Genomic DNA, 14,904 nt, shown 5'->3' with positions numbered 1-14,904 from the left:
TTAGAGAACTGAATTGTGGACAAGTCACTCATGAGGTATTTCAGATACTCTTGCATATTTCAGACCTGTAAATTGAGAAATGTACAAGGAAACTCACAAGTACTGAGTTTTTGTCACTGCAGCTTGGATCAGTAGAAGCAATGCTCTGAGCTCACCACTGCTATATAACATAAGTATCCCTGAAAAACCAAAACCACATAGCTGCAGACATCTAAAATTTGACACCACATTGGATGCTTGGTGTAAATCTGAGTTTCCCAGAATATCAAAACAGAAAAACAGTTCTTCCAGGCCACAGATGACTCTTGTCTTGTTTAAAAAGTATTCTGGTACCCTTAATGCTTGCTGAAATTTTTCTTATCTCTTATTTCCTTAACACTGCAGTTATATTTTTGTGTATAAGCATGAAGAAATAACCATCAACAACCTTTGTCACTATTCTTTTTGCAAAAATAACACTGAAAGAAACCTTAAATATTTAGAGTTAATATTCAGACTACATTTATTACTTGCAATTCTCTGTTGAAATGAAGATCAGTTGCGTTTTCTATTTTGTACCTGTTGCATCTTTATACTTTTACTATTGATTTGTCCAGACTGTAAAGGTATTGATTTTAATTCTTGTAAACTTTTACTTTATTTTGAACAGTTTAATTCTTGCGAGCTAGGAGTAGCTGCTATTCATAACGGATAACTAACAGCAGTTTTATGTCACAAGACTCTTAAAAGGCTGTAAACTAACTCCTGGTGAAGAAGTTGTAAAAAGCTGTGAAGCTGTGTCCAGGGAGATTTAGATTAGATTTAGGCTCTTTATCCAGGTGGTGGCTGGGCACTGGAACAGTCTTCCCAGGGAAGTGATGACAGCCTCAGGCCTGCCGGAATTCAAGAAGTGTTTGGACAACGCTCTCAGGCGCATGGTGTGAATCCTGGAGTGTCATGTACAGGCCTAGGAGTTTTACTTTGATGATCCTTGTGGTCCCTTCCAACTCTGGATATTCTTGATTCTATCATTCATACTTACATTATGACCATTTGTTACCTTTGTTAATTAACTTTTTTTTCCCCCGTATCTCTGGCACATAAAATAGTGTGAAATCAAAATAAAGATCTCAAATATTTCACATCTATTTTTTTCTTCAAAATACATTGTTACCAAAATGTAGCTTTAAGAAATTAAGTTTTTTAACCATTATTTCAGTAATGGCTGCTAAGTTTGGAATTCATTAGATTCCATTATTTGGTTCATTAAAAGTCTAAATATTTTCTTCCTTTCCATCCTTGTTGTGATCTCATTATGGTAGCTAAGTGTCTCTCTGGTCTCGTAGGGAGCAGGCTTTTTAACTGATGTAGTTTTAAATTCCTCTAGGTTTCCTTTAATGTATTTGTCAAATATACAATTCAGTTGCTCAGTATTATAAATTATGTTTAAACGGTTTGTCTCTGGGTTTTGGATAGTATCTACTTTTACACATTCTCTTCTACAGTACCTGTGACATGTTTTATAAAATTTAGGAAGTGATTTTCAGTGCTACACACATGGTATTTGACTTTAAAAACTTCTAATTACATTTTAAGGATGATCAAGAATGGCTGTACAGCTCTCATATTCAGTTCATTAAGAAGCTAAGATCAGGAAAGTATATATTCTTTTTCCCCTATCACAGAAAGATTTTATTTACAGTGTATCAGATGTCCATCTCTTTGAGATCTCCTTTAATAATTATCTAGAGAGAAAAAAAAGAGTTTTCATTATCATTACATTGTTCTGGCTTTCTACCGTATACTTTTTATTTCCTTTATATTCTATGCATATTTATATTACCACCTTGTCTTCTCCCTTGAAATTTCACTTTTTACATTCCCACAGATTTTATTTCACTCAATTATCTTTCTTCAGACCTTATTGGTGCTGCTGCTTTCTATGTTATCACTGTTGATCCTTCTCTGTAAATCTCAGCCTGTTTCTCAAAGTGTTTTCTGCTACTTTTTCCTTAACTTTGCAAGTTAGGGTGTTTTGTTTTGTTTTGTTTTTTTTCCCCAGTCTTTTCTAATGTATAATTTGTCCCTCAAAGCCTTTTGACTTACTCTCTTGAAAATTTTAGGTAATTACTTGCGCATTTTGAGAGTGATGAAATCCATGCAAAAGCATCTTTTATGACAGATTTTTTTATTAGTGGAATATATTTTGTAGTATGTGCTTAAAATACTTGCCATCATGCAGACAAGATTAGCACTTGACTGATTAACTGATTCAGTAAAATTATTCATTGGAGCTTTTTTTCTTCTGTTTAAGAACATGTATACTTTTTAAAATTATACTCACAATGTCATAGGCAAACATTTAGTAATCACAGCTTTGTAAAAAACTCATCCTGAAACTACACTGAAAAACCAGTCATAAAATCTGAAGCAGTATTAAGTGTTTCCATACTGCCTTCATGTGGATAAAAATCTAACTTTATGCCACTTAAAGTACATTTTTCTTAAGTATGAAACACTGTCTCTGTCTTCTTGAAACTGAAAGAATTTAAATTTTCTTCTGTAGTGATAAGGGATTACAAGGATTAGCAATAATACAATATAAATCCACAGAAGCTACAGGAGCTTCTTAGTAGTAATCATCTTTCTATAAACATACCTGTAGTTTCTTTCATGAGCTAATGAATATAGGAAAAGCAGAACAAGCATTGTGAAAATTGCTGCTTTTCTTCAAGCCATACTGATTATATAAACTCTCTGTTATCATAACTTAATACTTATTTTTAAAAACATCTTCATTATTTGAGTTTCTTTCATGTAACCATTTTTGTTCCAAAAAACATTTATTTTTATGACTATTATAAGCTCAGCCCATCTTCTCATCTCCTTGCATTCATCTGCCTTTCTGTTAATGTATGTCAGTGAATCAATGTTGATGGACAAATGTAGAGAGCACAGAATAGTATTCAGCAGCTTGTTCAGTAACTCTGTACATGAGTTTATGTGTATTAGTTCACTCAGTAATGATTAGGAACTGTATTTTTTTAGTGTACTTTCAGTCTCTTGTGTCTTGGACTAAGGTTTTGGTTGTTTGTTTCTTTTAAAATATATGTATGAAATGTAATTATTTTGCATTTAATACTTCATTTTCCTACCACGTAATGTTCAAGTTTCTTTTCTTTGTCTGACATGAGTTAATCTAGGGCTGCCTCTAAGACCTTCTTAATCATATTACTGCTCTTCTGCCCTGTCCTAAATGCGCTGTGTACCTGCCTGGAATACTTAATTGACCTAGTTTCCCTGGTGACCTTCTAATAATATTTTTTCCTATACAGGAGAACCATTCTGATGTGATCAGCATTCACCTTCTTCATTTTCTCTCTCTCTCTCTCTCTCTCTCTCTTTTTCTTTTTTTTTTTTTTTTTCCTCTTTTTCCCTCCCCTCCTGAGAATGACCATAAGCTGATTCACATTGTTTGCTGATTACTTTGTTTTGGGCCTGTAAGATGCATTTTCTTTGTCTTTTGGTATTGTGTTCTTCTCTAGGTAACTGCATTTGAAATGGTAAATGTAGGTAATGCTAGAAGATATTGTAAATTTTTGCTAATAATTGAATGTTGTTAAGTACAATCTGTATATACTGTGAATATTCCAGAATGGTTTCATCTCTGCAATAATGCGCCTTTCCCCCCAGTTTTATTTCTGACTAGTCAATGGCCAACCCGTGTGCCCAGAATGCAGATGGACGTGAGCCCTGGCTCGCAGACATTAGAAAACCAACTTAGGCATGATACAGCCAGTGTGGTAATGTGTTTGATGTACATTTTCTACCTTCTCTGCAGTTCACTGTATTTGAGGTCAGTATAGAAGCAAAAGGCAGAGATGATTGTGGATGGAAGAAGGACAGAAATGCTGAAAAGAAATTAGGAGAAACTATGGCATGAATTATTATAGGGAAGATAATGAAGATGCAACAAGAGCAAGAAAGTATCAAAATAACCTATAGAATGTTACATTTTTTTTTATCCATATGTAACTGGAATATAAAATTGTGACATATGAGTATCAGACATCGATTTGCTACTTAAGGAGCAAGATTCATAGAATGGGATGGGTAAGAAAAGACCTTAAAGGTCATCTTGTTTGAACCCACTGCAGGCTCCCTATTAAATACTGGAAGATTATGATGAGGTTTATCCAGGGCATTCTCATCTCCACTGTCAAGAGCCCCAGCTCTCTCAGCCCATCTTCATAGCAGAGGCACTGTGATTTGTCACCCTCCTCTGGACTTGTTCAAGCATGGCTGGACGCAGTGCTCCAGGTAGGGTCTCACAGGGGCTGAGTAGAAGTTTGAGCTGCTAACAGAGGATCATAGAGGTACTTTGTGACTGTTTAGTTGTCCCTTAAAGGTGGAACACCTCTTATCAGCAGATCTTGCTTGCCCATCTGCAGGTAGCTCTTCCCATGTTTTGGTGGTACAAAACTTAAACGTAGATGATTGTTCCATATACATGTAAAGACAGTATGGCAGTAGAGGGAACAAAATGGAAAAAGAGCAGGATGAGGGTTCCTGTAGAGACTAATTAGGAAAATTTTATGTGTAGCATATTGGACACACATGTCATTAATCTTCTGTGGTAAATGCGACCTGACAAAAGATAGATTTTCATGTGCAGTTCTCCATGCCATACCTCACCGCCCCGCCACCAACACACACCTCCTCCCTTTTCATTGTCTTTGATAGACAATTTGATTTGTCCTAAGATAAAAACCTGTGGTGGGAATTGTCATAAGGTAAGAACACCAGGTAGGAATTGCAGGAGAAACTGTCTGGATGGTTGCATGATTGATGTATTCCAGAGATGGCAGAGCTCTGATCATTATGGTTGACTGTTATGCAGCTTGGCCTGCAAATGTTGCTGGAGTCTGGGCAAACTAGTCTCTCGAGCTTGCAGGCAGCTTCTGGGTCAAACACCTCCCCCTGCTCCCCAGCAGGGATTCCTGCAGAGTGTGTTGAACCTAAAGGCAGGGACAACTCACTTTTGGAGGTTTGAGTAAAAAATCAGTAAGATCCAGCCACATACAGAGACAAAATCCTGAAGTAGTTCCATAGGTACTTTGTTGCTTTGTAACCGTGCATTCTGTAAGGCCAAAGACTGTAAACCTCTATGTTCCTAGCCAACCCTTTAGACCCACTTATATCATACACTGGATTGACAAATTTAGATACTGTATTAGCATTAATTCTAATGCTAGTCATCCACATAATCAGTCATATTTCTTGTGCCTGACTGAGAGTCTTCTCTCTGCTATACTGCTACAAGTGGCATAGTTGGCAGGATTACTTAATCAGGCATATTGAACAGAGCATTTGCACACCTTTAGAAGGAAATTTGTGTATTCAAGCACAGAGAACTATAAATGGACAGTATATTGTCTCTCAGAGAACTTCTACAGTAAATTAGTGTGTCTGCTTCCAGATCCTGATAGGCTGCAATCCCTGAAGGCATAAAATATGCCTCAGTGGAAGTGTTTCCATATTTAAGTAACTTTTCAAAGTAAGATATCCACCTCTTAAATTTTCACAGAAAGTACTAAGTTAGAATAATTTTGTCTCTGTAGAGAGACAGTATAGAATTAACCTGAGGCACTTAATCTAGTTGAAAAGTTGTATGGGTACATGTATCTGTCTAAAAATATATAGGATGGTGTAATCTGCTCTTCATGGGCTTTTCTTGAACAAGGGCAGCACTCTGCTAATCCAGATAAATCATTAGAAAATATTTGTATAAGGCACTGACATATTGAAGTATGATTATGTATTCTATGCAGAAATTTCTGTGGGTTGTGGGGTTTTTTGTTTGTTTTTCAAGTGAATAAATTTAGGTCACTTTATAAGAAATTAACAGGAAAATTGTGTTACATAAAGAATCTTTGATTAAGAAACTTTGATTTTTTTAGTTTTCAGCTTCTGTGTATACCATGTAGTTTAGAATTTCTTTGAATATGTTACTAGTGGAATTTAATCATAACTTCAATATATTTAGTCCTCAAAAGCATCCTTTTTCACTCAGTGAAGTTCTGCACTGTGGTTTGGTTTTTCAAGACCTCTGTGATAGGACTTAATGCTTTCTGATCTGAAAATAAGAATTTAAATGTTCTCACAGGTAACAATATTCTGAGATGGAATTTGATCAGGTTTTGACTAGTTATGTATTTCTGCTTTTGGAAGGTGGCTCTGATGGGTCATGCTTCAAATACCAGCTCTGCTTCATTTATGGTCCTTATTGTAATCTTTAGTTCCTGTACCAATTTTGATCTTTGCCTAAAAGTCCAGGTTATGTACTTAGCAACTCTTCCTTTTATAACTAAATATGTCATCTAGCCATCAGCTCTGCGATGTGCCTAATTTCTTGCAGAATTCAATTCATTATAAAATCCAAGTTATCTCAATAGCAATGCAAAATTCTGCCAGTGTTGCTTCATTGTACTAGGTAATCTCTACTTCTCTTAATTTTAAAATTTTATATTTGATAAGGCTGAATCTCTTATACATTGTTGCTTAATTTTATTCCTCTTTAGTTAATATGGGTGAAATAATTAGGTTACAATTTTAGTGTTAGCAAATAAGCTACTTATTTAACTTGTCCAAGCATGTTGAAGGTGTTGAACTTTAAGGCAAAAATATTCCCAGTCTGGAAAGGGAACACTGACAAAATCATTCAAAAGAAAAAAGAGGAATAATTTATGAAAGGAACTATAGCTAATGATGCCATCCAGTTGCTTTAAAGTGCTTCTACCTCAATTTTAATGAATTAGATTTGTCAACAGCGTATGTTTTATGCACTACTTCTAATGAAGCGGCATACCAGCACTACAGTGTACTTTGAGGTTTATTCCATCAAAGCTTTTTGCTGTCATAAAATAGACCTTTTTAAATAATAGATACTAAAACCTACATTTAAATAACATTAAGGTTGTGACACAAACACCAAGTGACAAACTTCAGGCAATTCAAAGTTAGGGCTGACAACTTGTCATTACCTTGCATTGTCATTTTTTGGAAAAAAAAAAAAAGAAAAAGAAAGAAAGAAAGAAAGAAAGAAAGAAGCTCCCTTGCATGATTTAAGGATTGAATGTCAGACTAACTTTAAATTTCTTGGCTTTTGTGGGCTGGAGTTAGAACCTTGCTGTCATTTTTTATACAGGATTTTTTGTTGTTTTGTTTGTTGGGTTTTTTGTTGTTTTTATTTTGCATATCCTCTGTTTTCAGAAAAATAATAAGAGCAGTGGGAACAGTACAGGCTTTGTTGTCTTTGTTTTTAATATAAAACACAGATGTAAGAGTATTGGTCAAAGATCAGGGGCTATCCTTTTGTCGAAATAACATGCTGTTCTTTCAAACTTCCTGTGCTTTTGTCTTCACTGATTTTTCTATGGAACTTACAAGTTACAGGAACTTTAGTCCTGAAATACTTCAGCGAAAACCCCATAAAGTTGTGAGAATTCCTAATTCTTTTCCACATAAAGAACCACTTTCTTTTAATTGAATACTACAGCCTAAAACAAGAGTATACAAGAAAGCCTTGTTAAAAGAATTTAATTACTTAAAATAAGTGAAACAAAAGCAGGTGAAGAAGGGAGTTTCTGTTATTTTTTACATACGCTTTCCCATTTTGTTGCTGTTAAATGTAATAAAACTTTCTGTTCAGGTATCTTAGCGTGCCTGTGTAGACACAGTCCTTTCAGTTCCTCTATAAGAGATGATTTCTCAAGGTCTGTAAGCCTAATGCAGGCAATCTATTATTTTCATCATCATTTTGTCAACTTAATCTAGCACAAATTGGTACTGCTATCAAGTTGTCAGGCCTGCACCAGGCACTCACTTCAGCCCCACACTACCATCAGTGCTCATACAGATGCCAGGTAAACAGGGATAAATGGGCTTGCACACGCTAAGTGGCTGGTACAGAAAGTTGGTAGGATCCTGCGAAAAAGGGTCAGAAAATGTGGTCTCTTGTTCAACTTTTTTGAATCTGTTTTCTCAGTACAGTCAATCAATTTCTCACCATTCTTTTTATTGTGTTGCTATTAGTGTGCAATAGTACAAAAACCTAATTTGAATAAAAAGTTGTGATCATTCCAAGAAGAAATGGTTTAGAGAGCTAAATCATCTACTAGTACAGATAAGTGGATTGTTTGAAATCAGAATAGTAGTCTCTACAATGTTTTAAATTCTTAAGATGCCAGTTGACTGTGTGCATATCAATTACATCAGGTAATGTAAATATAGGTAATGGTGAGGAATACAACCCTCTTTGTGTTTATAGTTTAGTAAACTTATTCCTGGTAGACACTGATAGAGGAAAAAAATGGACAAATCATTCTGCTCAGCCTTCAGAAAACAAATTATTTGTTAAATAACCTTGCTTGATATATACTTGCAAAGCTATTGACTTTTTATCCACTTATTTGGAACAAAGTTTCTGAGTAATGTTTTGCTCCAGAGATTAGCATAAGGGTGTTGTGATCTCCCTTATTAGCAGCTTACCTAGAAGATATGTAATTTTAATAAATGCTACCCCATTTTCCTATCTTCGAACACTTTCTTCCTTATTCAGAATATGTGCCATTTATTAGTTTTCTCACTGGATATTTTGGTTTTACTTGTAATGTCCTTCAAACCTGCTTCATGATGGTGTACCAGTGAAGGGAGTCTTGGTTTGGGGCCACTTGCTGTTGGCTGGGTTACAACAAACAAAATTTATCTTACGGGTTAAAGGAATAGAATTGAATCTCTGGTTCACTGTAGAACTATTATATAAAAATAGATTTGATGACAACTGACACCTCTGAAGGATATTATGCTGAAGTTATTACTTTATTATTATTTACTTATTTAGGCAGCTAAAACCAGATTATAGAGTAAATCCTAAAACTTTTATTGTAATATAAATTTCCTCCTTATCTTATCTTATGTTTTTTGCTTTTTGTTTTGTTTTGTTTTGTTTTTTAATTTGTAAAATTCTTTGAAATTAATATAAGGAAAAAGAAATTTGCTAAAATGTTAGGGTGACCTTGGGAAAAAATTTTTACTCTTTGGTTTGTGATGTCCTCCTGTCTTTCTATAAACTTGAAATGTAGTCTTCCTTCAAAAAAACCAAAAATTGATTTTTAGTTTTCAGTGGAGTTTTGTTATGATGTAATAGGCAAATAAAGCACATCATTTACAATGTAGTTCCACTTTTTAGCCAATTGCACAAGTCATTTAAGTCATGTCATTATGTAAGAAATAATACAGTGCATTAAATGACAAGATATTTATGAACACTTCCCTTCTTAATCATGTAACCAAAGGCTAGGTGGTTTTGGCACTAAAGAATCTAATATAAATTTTATAGTAGGTTTTTTAAAAAATGGAGGAGGAAGCCCTTTCTGCATCACATATCAGCTGATTGTCTTTCCTTTTTGTATGGTCATATGTGACCTGGTCTGGTTCCAAATAATTATTTCTTTTTCCCAGTGTGAATGCATTTAGGAATGATCAATTCTTTCCCTTTTGTGCTCTTGTCTCTATCATACCTTGAAATGATATTCTTGACACAACATTTTCCCAGAAGAGATGGCTGAATGTATTAGAACTATCTCTGAGTATTCTTGAACCATAATCATGTGGCATTTCCATGGTGTATGTAGTAACAGTATAAAGGTAAATGAACTTCACCATGAACACAGGATGTTTCGTTCGTGAGCTGGCAGCTGTGAAGACTCTTTGTTGCCTTAGGATAAGGAGCTTCATGCTGGAGCTTAAAAGGATTGTTTAATATGTCTTTAATAAGAAGGAAGGTCCTTTCACTGTATCATTCTTCTTCAACAGCAATAGAAAAATATTTCGGATAAATATTCTTTAAAATTGCCACTTGGTTATGTGTCCTTTTGCTTTTGTAGCATCATAGTTGAGATGACAGATATTTCCTGCAAAGAAATAAATATGTAAGATCTTATAATGTAAGTTATCAAGTAACAAAACTGAATCAAAATATGAAGAGGGTGTGCTGGGAAGATAAAGGCTACTGCTGCAAAACTAGGTGGAAAAATTATTTGTATACAGCTTGTGAATTAGTGAGAAGGCTCTGTCTTAAGATTTTTTTTATCTTCCCTAATAGTTACAGAACTGAAAACCATTTAGACAAAAGGTGTAGTTTTCTGCATTTAGTTTGATTACTAGATGTGATGTGGACCTTCTTTCCTATCAGTTGGTATATTTATACTTTAATATAGTGTTCTGCGGATGTCTTTTGTATTTTCTATTTTTATTCTCTTCAGCAGTGTTTAAACCCTAAATCATATATAATATGTGGGGTTTTTTAATGTATAAAGCTACCTGGCAGGAATCATGAGTTCTGCTCTGAATATAAACTGATAATTAACTAGAAATCAAATCATAGTTGAGGCTAAGCATAAAGAGGCTTAAATCAGTGTACTTCTAATTAAAACTGACAATACTATTGGTCTGTGTGTTACTTATACTTTCTTTTCCTCCATTAAGTGATGTTTTGATCAGATACTTTTTTAAGAATAAGACATACACATCAATCTGATGCAGACTTGTGGTAGAATCAATATACTGCTGGGTATCAAGACTAGTCGTGCTAAATGGAAACAGTAAGCTCCTGAACTCTTACTCTTCACTAGGAAGAGAAACAGGATTAGAAGGCAAGCTGGAAGATGTTTGGCCATGAAGATGAGTGAGTGTTCATGAAGAGCCAGTTACCAGCACAAACTGTTGAAAGAGCACTAAAAGGCTTCTCTATTAGTAGAAAGCATAATTCTTTTGCTGTGGAACTTTAAACATCTGTGTTATGTCTCTGCATTTTATGGTGATTTTACAGATTTGTCAAAGATGGGCTTTTATTGTTTTGGTATATACTGACTAGTTGTCAAAGAATATTTTTAAATGGCTTTGATTAAGCTTAAATTAAGTCCAGACAATCATCTGAGGTATTTGAATAAATCCTTCACATGAATCTTCTGATGGGAAGCATCTTGGTTATTATGTTTTCTTTTTTTCATAGCTAGTAGCATTTCAAAACCTGATTACAACTTTGAGCTAAAATACTGAAAGCAATAGACTTTCAGATAATTAGAAACTGGTGTATCTATGCAAAGAAAATATTTTGTATTAAAATGTATTATGTTTTGATTAATCACATAAACTTAAAACAATGCTAATTGTACAATACTGTGCCTCATCAGAGAAATCCATTAGTTTTAAATTGATACAGGTGAAGCAGAGTGTTAAGTTCTTGAGCTTACTTTGAGGACAAGCCAACAGAGGAAAATGGTTACAGATGATATCTTTCTGCAGAATTTATTTTCTTTGAACATATTTCATGTTGTCAAATGCTAACCTTTTTTAGACTAGTTGGTAGTGTCATTGAATATAAATTTTTCCTCCTTGAAATTCTGATTTATATTACACGATTAGGAACAGTCATTTGGTCAATCTTAGAAATGTAAAATGATCTTGAAACATCCTATGAGATCTGCTAAATTGAAATTATTTGTGTAATCTTTTTCTTAACTCAGCTGATGATACGCAATTGTCATTTCTTGCAAGCGTTTTTTTTCCTCTCAGAACTGCTGGCTTTTTTTAAACACAATTACAGTTGTTGGTTGCTAATCCTGTGAGTCAATCTACGCTGAACAAGAAGCTTATCTGAAACCCTTGGCAGCTTCAGTGAAAATTAAAAAGCATGCTTTACTACAGAGATTGTCAAGAGTGAAAATAATATTTGTCCAGTCGGACAGCTTGCTTTTGTAGTCACTAAATGAAAGTTGAGATTCTGTCTCTTCCTTGAAAGCTTCTGTGTCAGGAAGGTAATTTGGACTGTTTGTGGTTTGACAGGGATTATTAAAATCAGATGAAGTGAAGGGAAGGAAGTGTGAGAAAGCAAAATTGACAGTGACACTCTCTATTATTTGCAGCTTGGATCATGATGACTATGTTGATATGATAGATTCTAAATGTTAGTTTCACTGTGGAGCTATATTAACCAGCAAATACAGTAAAATGCAGTTAGAGGTTATTTTTCTGACTTAAAAGAACACCATCCACCATTTATTTTCACTGGGGAGCTTGGGAGGGGGAGTGTAGCAGAAAATGAAAGATTAGAGGGGGAAACAGAAGGGAAGAGGGAGTGGTTCAGAAAAAACTTAATTTTTTCCTTTGTGCTTTGGTTTCTTCTCTCTCTCTTTCTCTTTTTTGAGTTTATACATCTTGCTAGTATACTTCAGAGAGAATAAAACTGAGAATTGAGAATTCGTGGAATGGGTCATGCAATTTCTTTTTGCATTGACTTGAATTTGGTAGGAATTTTTTTGCATTAATAGTTTTGCTTAAAGTGAGCTCAAATCTTAGATTGGTATTTCACATCAAATTTTCATCAATATTTCACATACAATCTTGTATGCTATTTTAAAATAGTGATATTTTCTGTTACTTTGAGATAAATAATTGAAAACCTTAAATTATTGCAATATTCATATAGCTGAATTTTTATTTGCTGAAGATACATTAACTACCAACTGTATGCATCTTTTGGTGTCTAGTGAATATATAATGTATTATTTAATCTTAATCCTTTCTTAATCTCTTACTTGTATAGGTAAACTTTCAATTTTTTAATAGACTAGTTAGTGCAGAAGTAAGACATCTGATTAGTTGAGTTTGAAGGGTGCTGTCATTTCTATTTGTTTTCCTTTTCTATTTTCCCATATGGGAACTTTGTGAAAAATTGTATTTTGGGAGTTTTTAGTGTAGAGTCTTATGACTTTATAGAAAAATAGGGAACTCAAAAGAAAATAGGTGACACATGAAAGTCTTTGCTGTTATGTTGCGTAGCCATACCTTCATATTTTTCAAACAATGTCTTGCAACATTTGAACAGTTAAGTCATGCCTGCATCTTGTCTTTACCTATCTTACGGTAGAGAGCAGCATATTAGCATCAAGAGTGATTCATCTGGCAGAACAACAAGGATAAGGGAGCAGAATGACTGACTGAGGGAGAAGAGGTTGCACAGAGTTGTTTGCAGACTTACAAAATAAGGACTGTCGTGAGAAGAGATGGTGGTGATGAAAACACTGTTGGGACACTGCTAAAGAACATGCTCAGGTAACTCAGAACCTGATGTAAAAGGAAAGTTCCGGACCCTGATGTGGATTGGATGGGAAAACGTGAAACACAGACAGCCATCCTAAAATTTAAAATTAAAAAAAAAAAAAAAAACCTGTATAAGACAGTCTTACAGGAAAGTAAATGTCATCTATATATCTTCATATTTACTTCTGTATCCATGTCATTGCAGAGTAAGCTGCCTACGTGACCTAGGAAAGCCAGTTGATATCATCTTTTTTTGGACTTCAGCAAAGCTTTTGATACTGCCTCTCAGAGTATCCTTCTGGACAAAATGTTTGGCTTGCAGCTGAAAAACTATATTATGCAATGGGTGAGCAATTGGCTCATGAGTCAGGCATAAAGGGTTATGGTAAATGGGGTGACATCAGGCTGTCACAAGTGGGGTTCCATGGGGCTCCATCCTCAGCCCAGTTCTCTTCAACATATCCATTAACAATTTGGATGCAGAACTTGAAAATAAGTCTAGAGATGATACTACATTGGGAAGTGCTGTTGTCTCCCTTGAGGGCAGAGAGGCCCTGCAGAGAGGCCCTGCAGAGAGACCTCAGCAAGTTAGAGAGATGGTCAGTCACCAATTGTGTGAAGTTTAACAAGGTCAGGTGCTGTGATGGGGCAGCCCTGGGTATGTGCATAGACCAGGGAGTGAGAGGCTGGAGAGCGGTGCTGTGGAAAGGGACCAGGGGTCCTGGTCAATGGAAAGTTGAATATGAGTCAGTAATGTGCCGTGACAGGCAGGAGGGCAAACCAGGCCCAGCATCACCAGATGGTCAAGAGAGGTGATTGTCCTGCTCTGCTCTGCACTTGATTGGACCTCACCTTGAATAATGTGTGCCATTTTGGCAATCTAAGAAAGACATTAACCTGTTGGAGAGTATCCAGAGGAGAACTATGAAGATGATAAAGGGTTTGGAAGGAAAGCCTTATGAGGAGCAGCTGAGGTCACTTGGTTTATTCAGCTTAGAAAAGAGGAGATTGAGGGGACCCCTCACTGCTATTTTAAACGTCCTCAAGAGGAGAGGCAGAGGAGCGTGTGCTGATCTCTTCTCTGTGGTGACCACTGACAAGACTTAAGGAAATGGCGTGAAGCTCAGTCAGGAAATCTTTAGTTTTACACATCAAGAGAAGGTTTTTCAATCAGAGTATAGTTGGGCACTGGAAGAGGCGGCTCAGAGAAGTGGTTAGTACATCGAGTCTGTCTGAGTTCATGAAGTGTTTGGAGAGTGCTCTCAGGCACATGATGTGACTCTTGCGTCTTTTGTAGGACCAGGAGTTGGACTTTGATGAATCTGGTGGGTCTTTTGCAACTCAAGAGATTCTATGATTCAGTGGTATTCTTTAGGTGCTTTGTGTACACAATTAGTTCCAGGTGCAGAAATAAAAATATATCACAAATTATAGTATTCTGAAATAGAACAACATTTAAAATTCAGTTCACAGGTAAACTTTGTTAAACTTACTCAGGTTAGTTAGGGTTGTGGGAGAGCTATATTTCCTGAATACGCAGGTTTTACCATGTTATTTAGCCTAATTCCCATAATTTTGAGAATATCCCTGTTCTGTTGGAATCCATGTCTATCTCCTGGTCTCCAGTATTCATCAAAGGGGAAATAATTTAATCAAACTACATTTTCTACTGTCTGTTATCTCTGGAATTCACCTGAAGGGCAAGGAAAAAGAAATAATAAACTCAAAACCTAGCATTTCAGTATTTGCGGTGTTTTGAGT

General features: G+C 35.3%; 1 protein-coding gene across 3 annotated transcripts in view; it reads left to right on the top strand.

Annotated features, from left to right (window-relative positions):
- Positions 1-14,904, top strand: part of KIAA0825 (KIAA0825 ortholog) — a 242,871-nt gene that overhangs the window by 1,210 nt on the left and 226,757 nt on the right. The window lies entirely within an intron of this gene.

The sequence above is a fragment of the Hirundo rustica genome, chromosome Z (assembly GCF_015227805.2).
Source record: "Hirundo rustica isolate bHirRus1 chromosome Z, bHirRus1.pri.v3, whole genome shotgun sequence".
In the NCBI taxonomy this organism is placed as follows: domain Eukaryota; kingdom Metazoa; phylum Chordata; class Aves; order Passeriformes; family Hirundinidae; genus Hirundo; species Hirundo rustica.
This window is presented reverse-complemented; position numbering and strand designations above follow the sequence as displayed.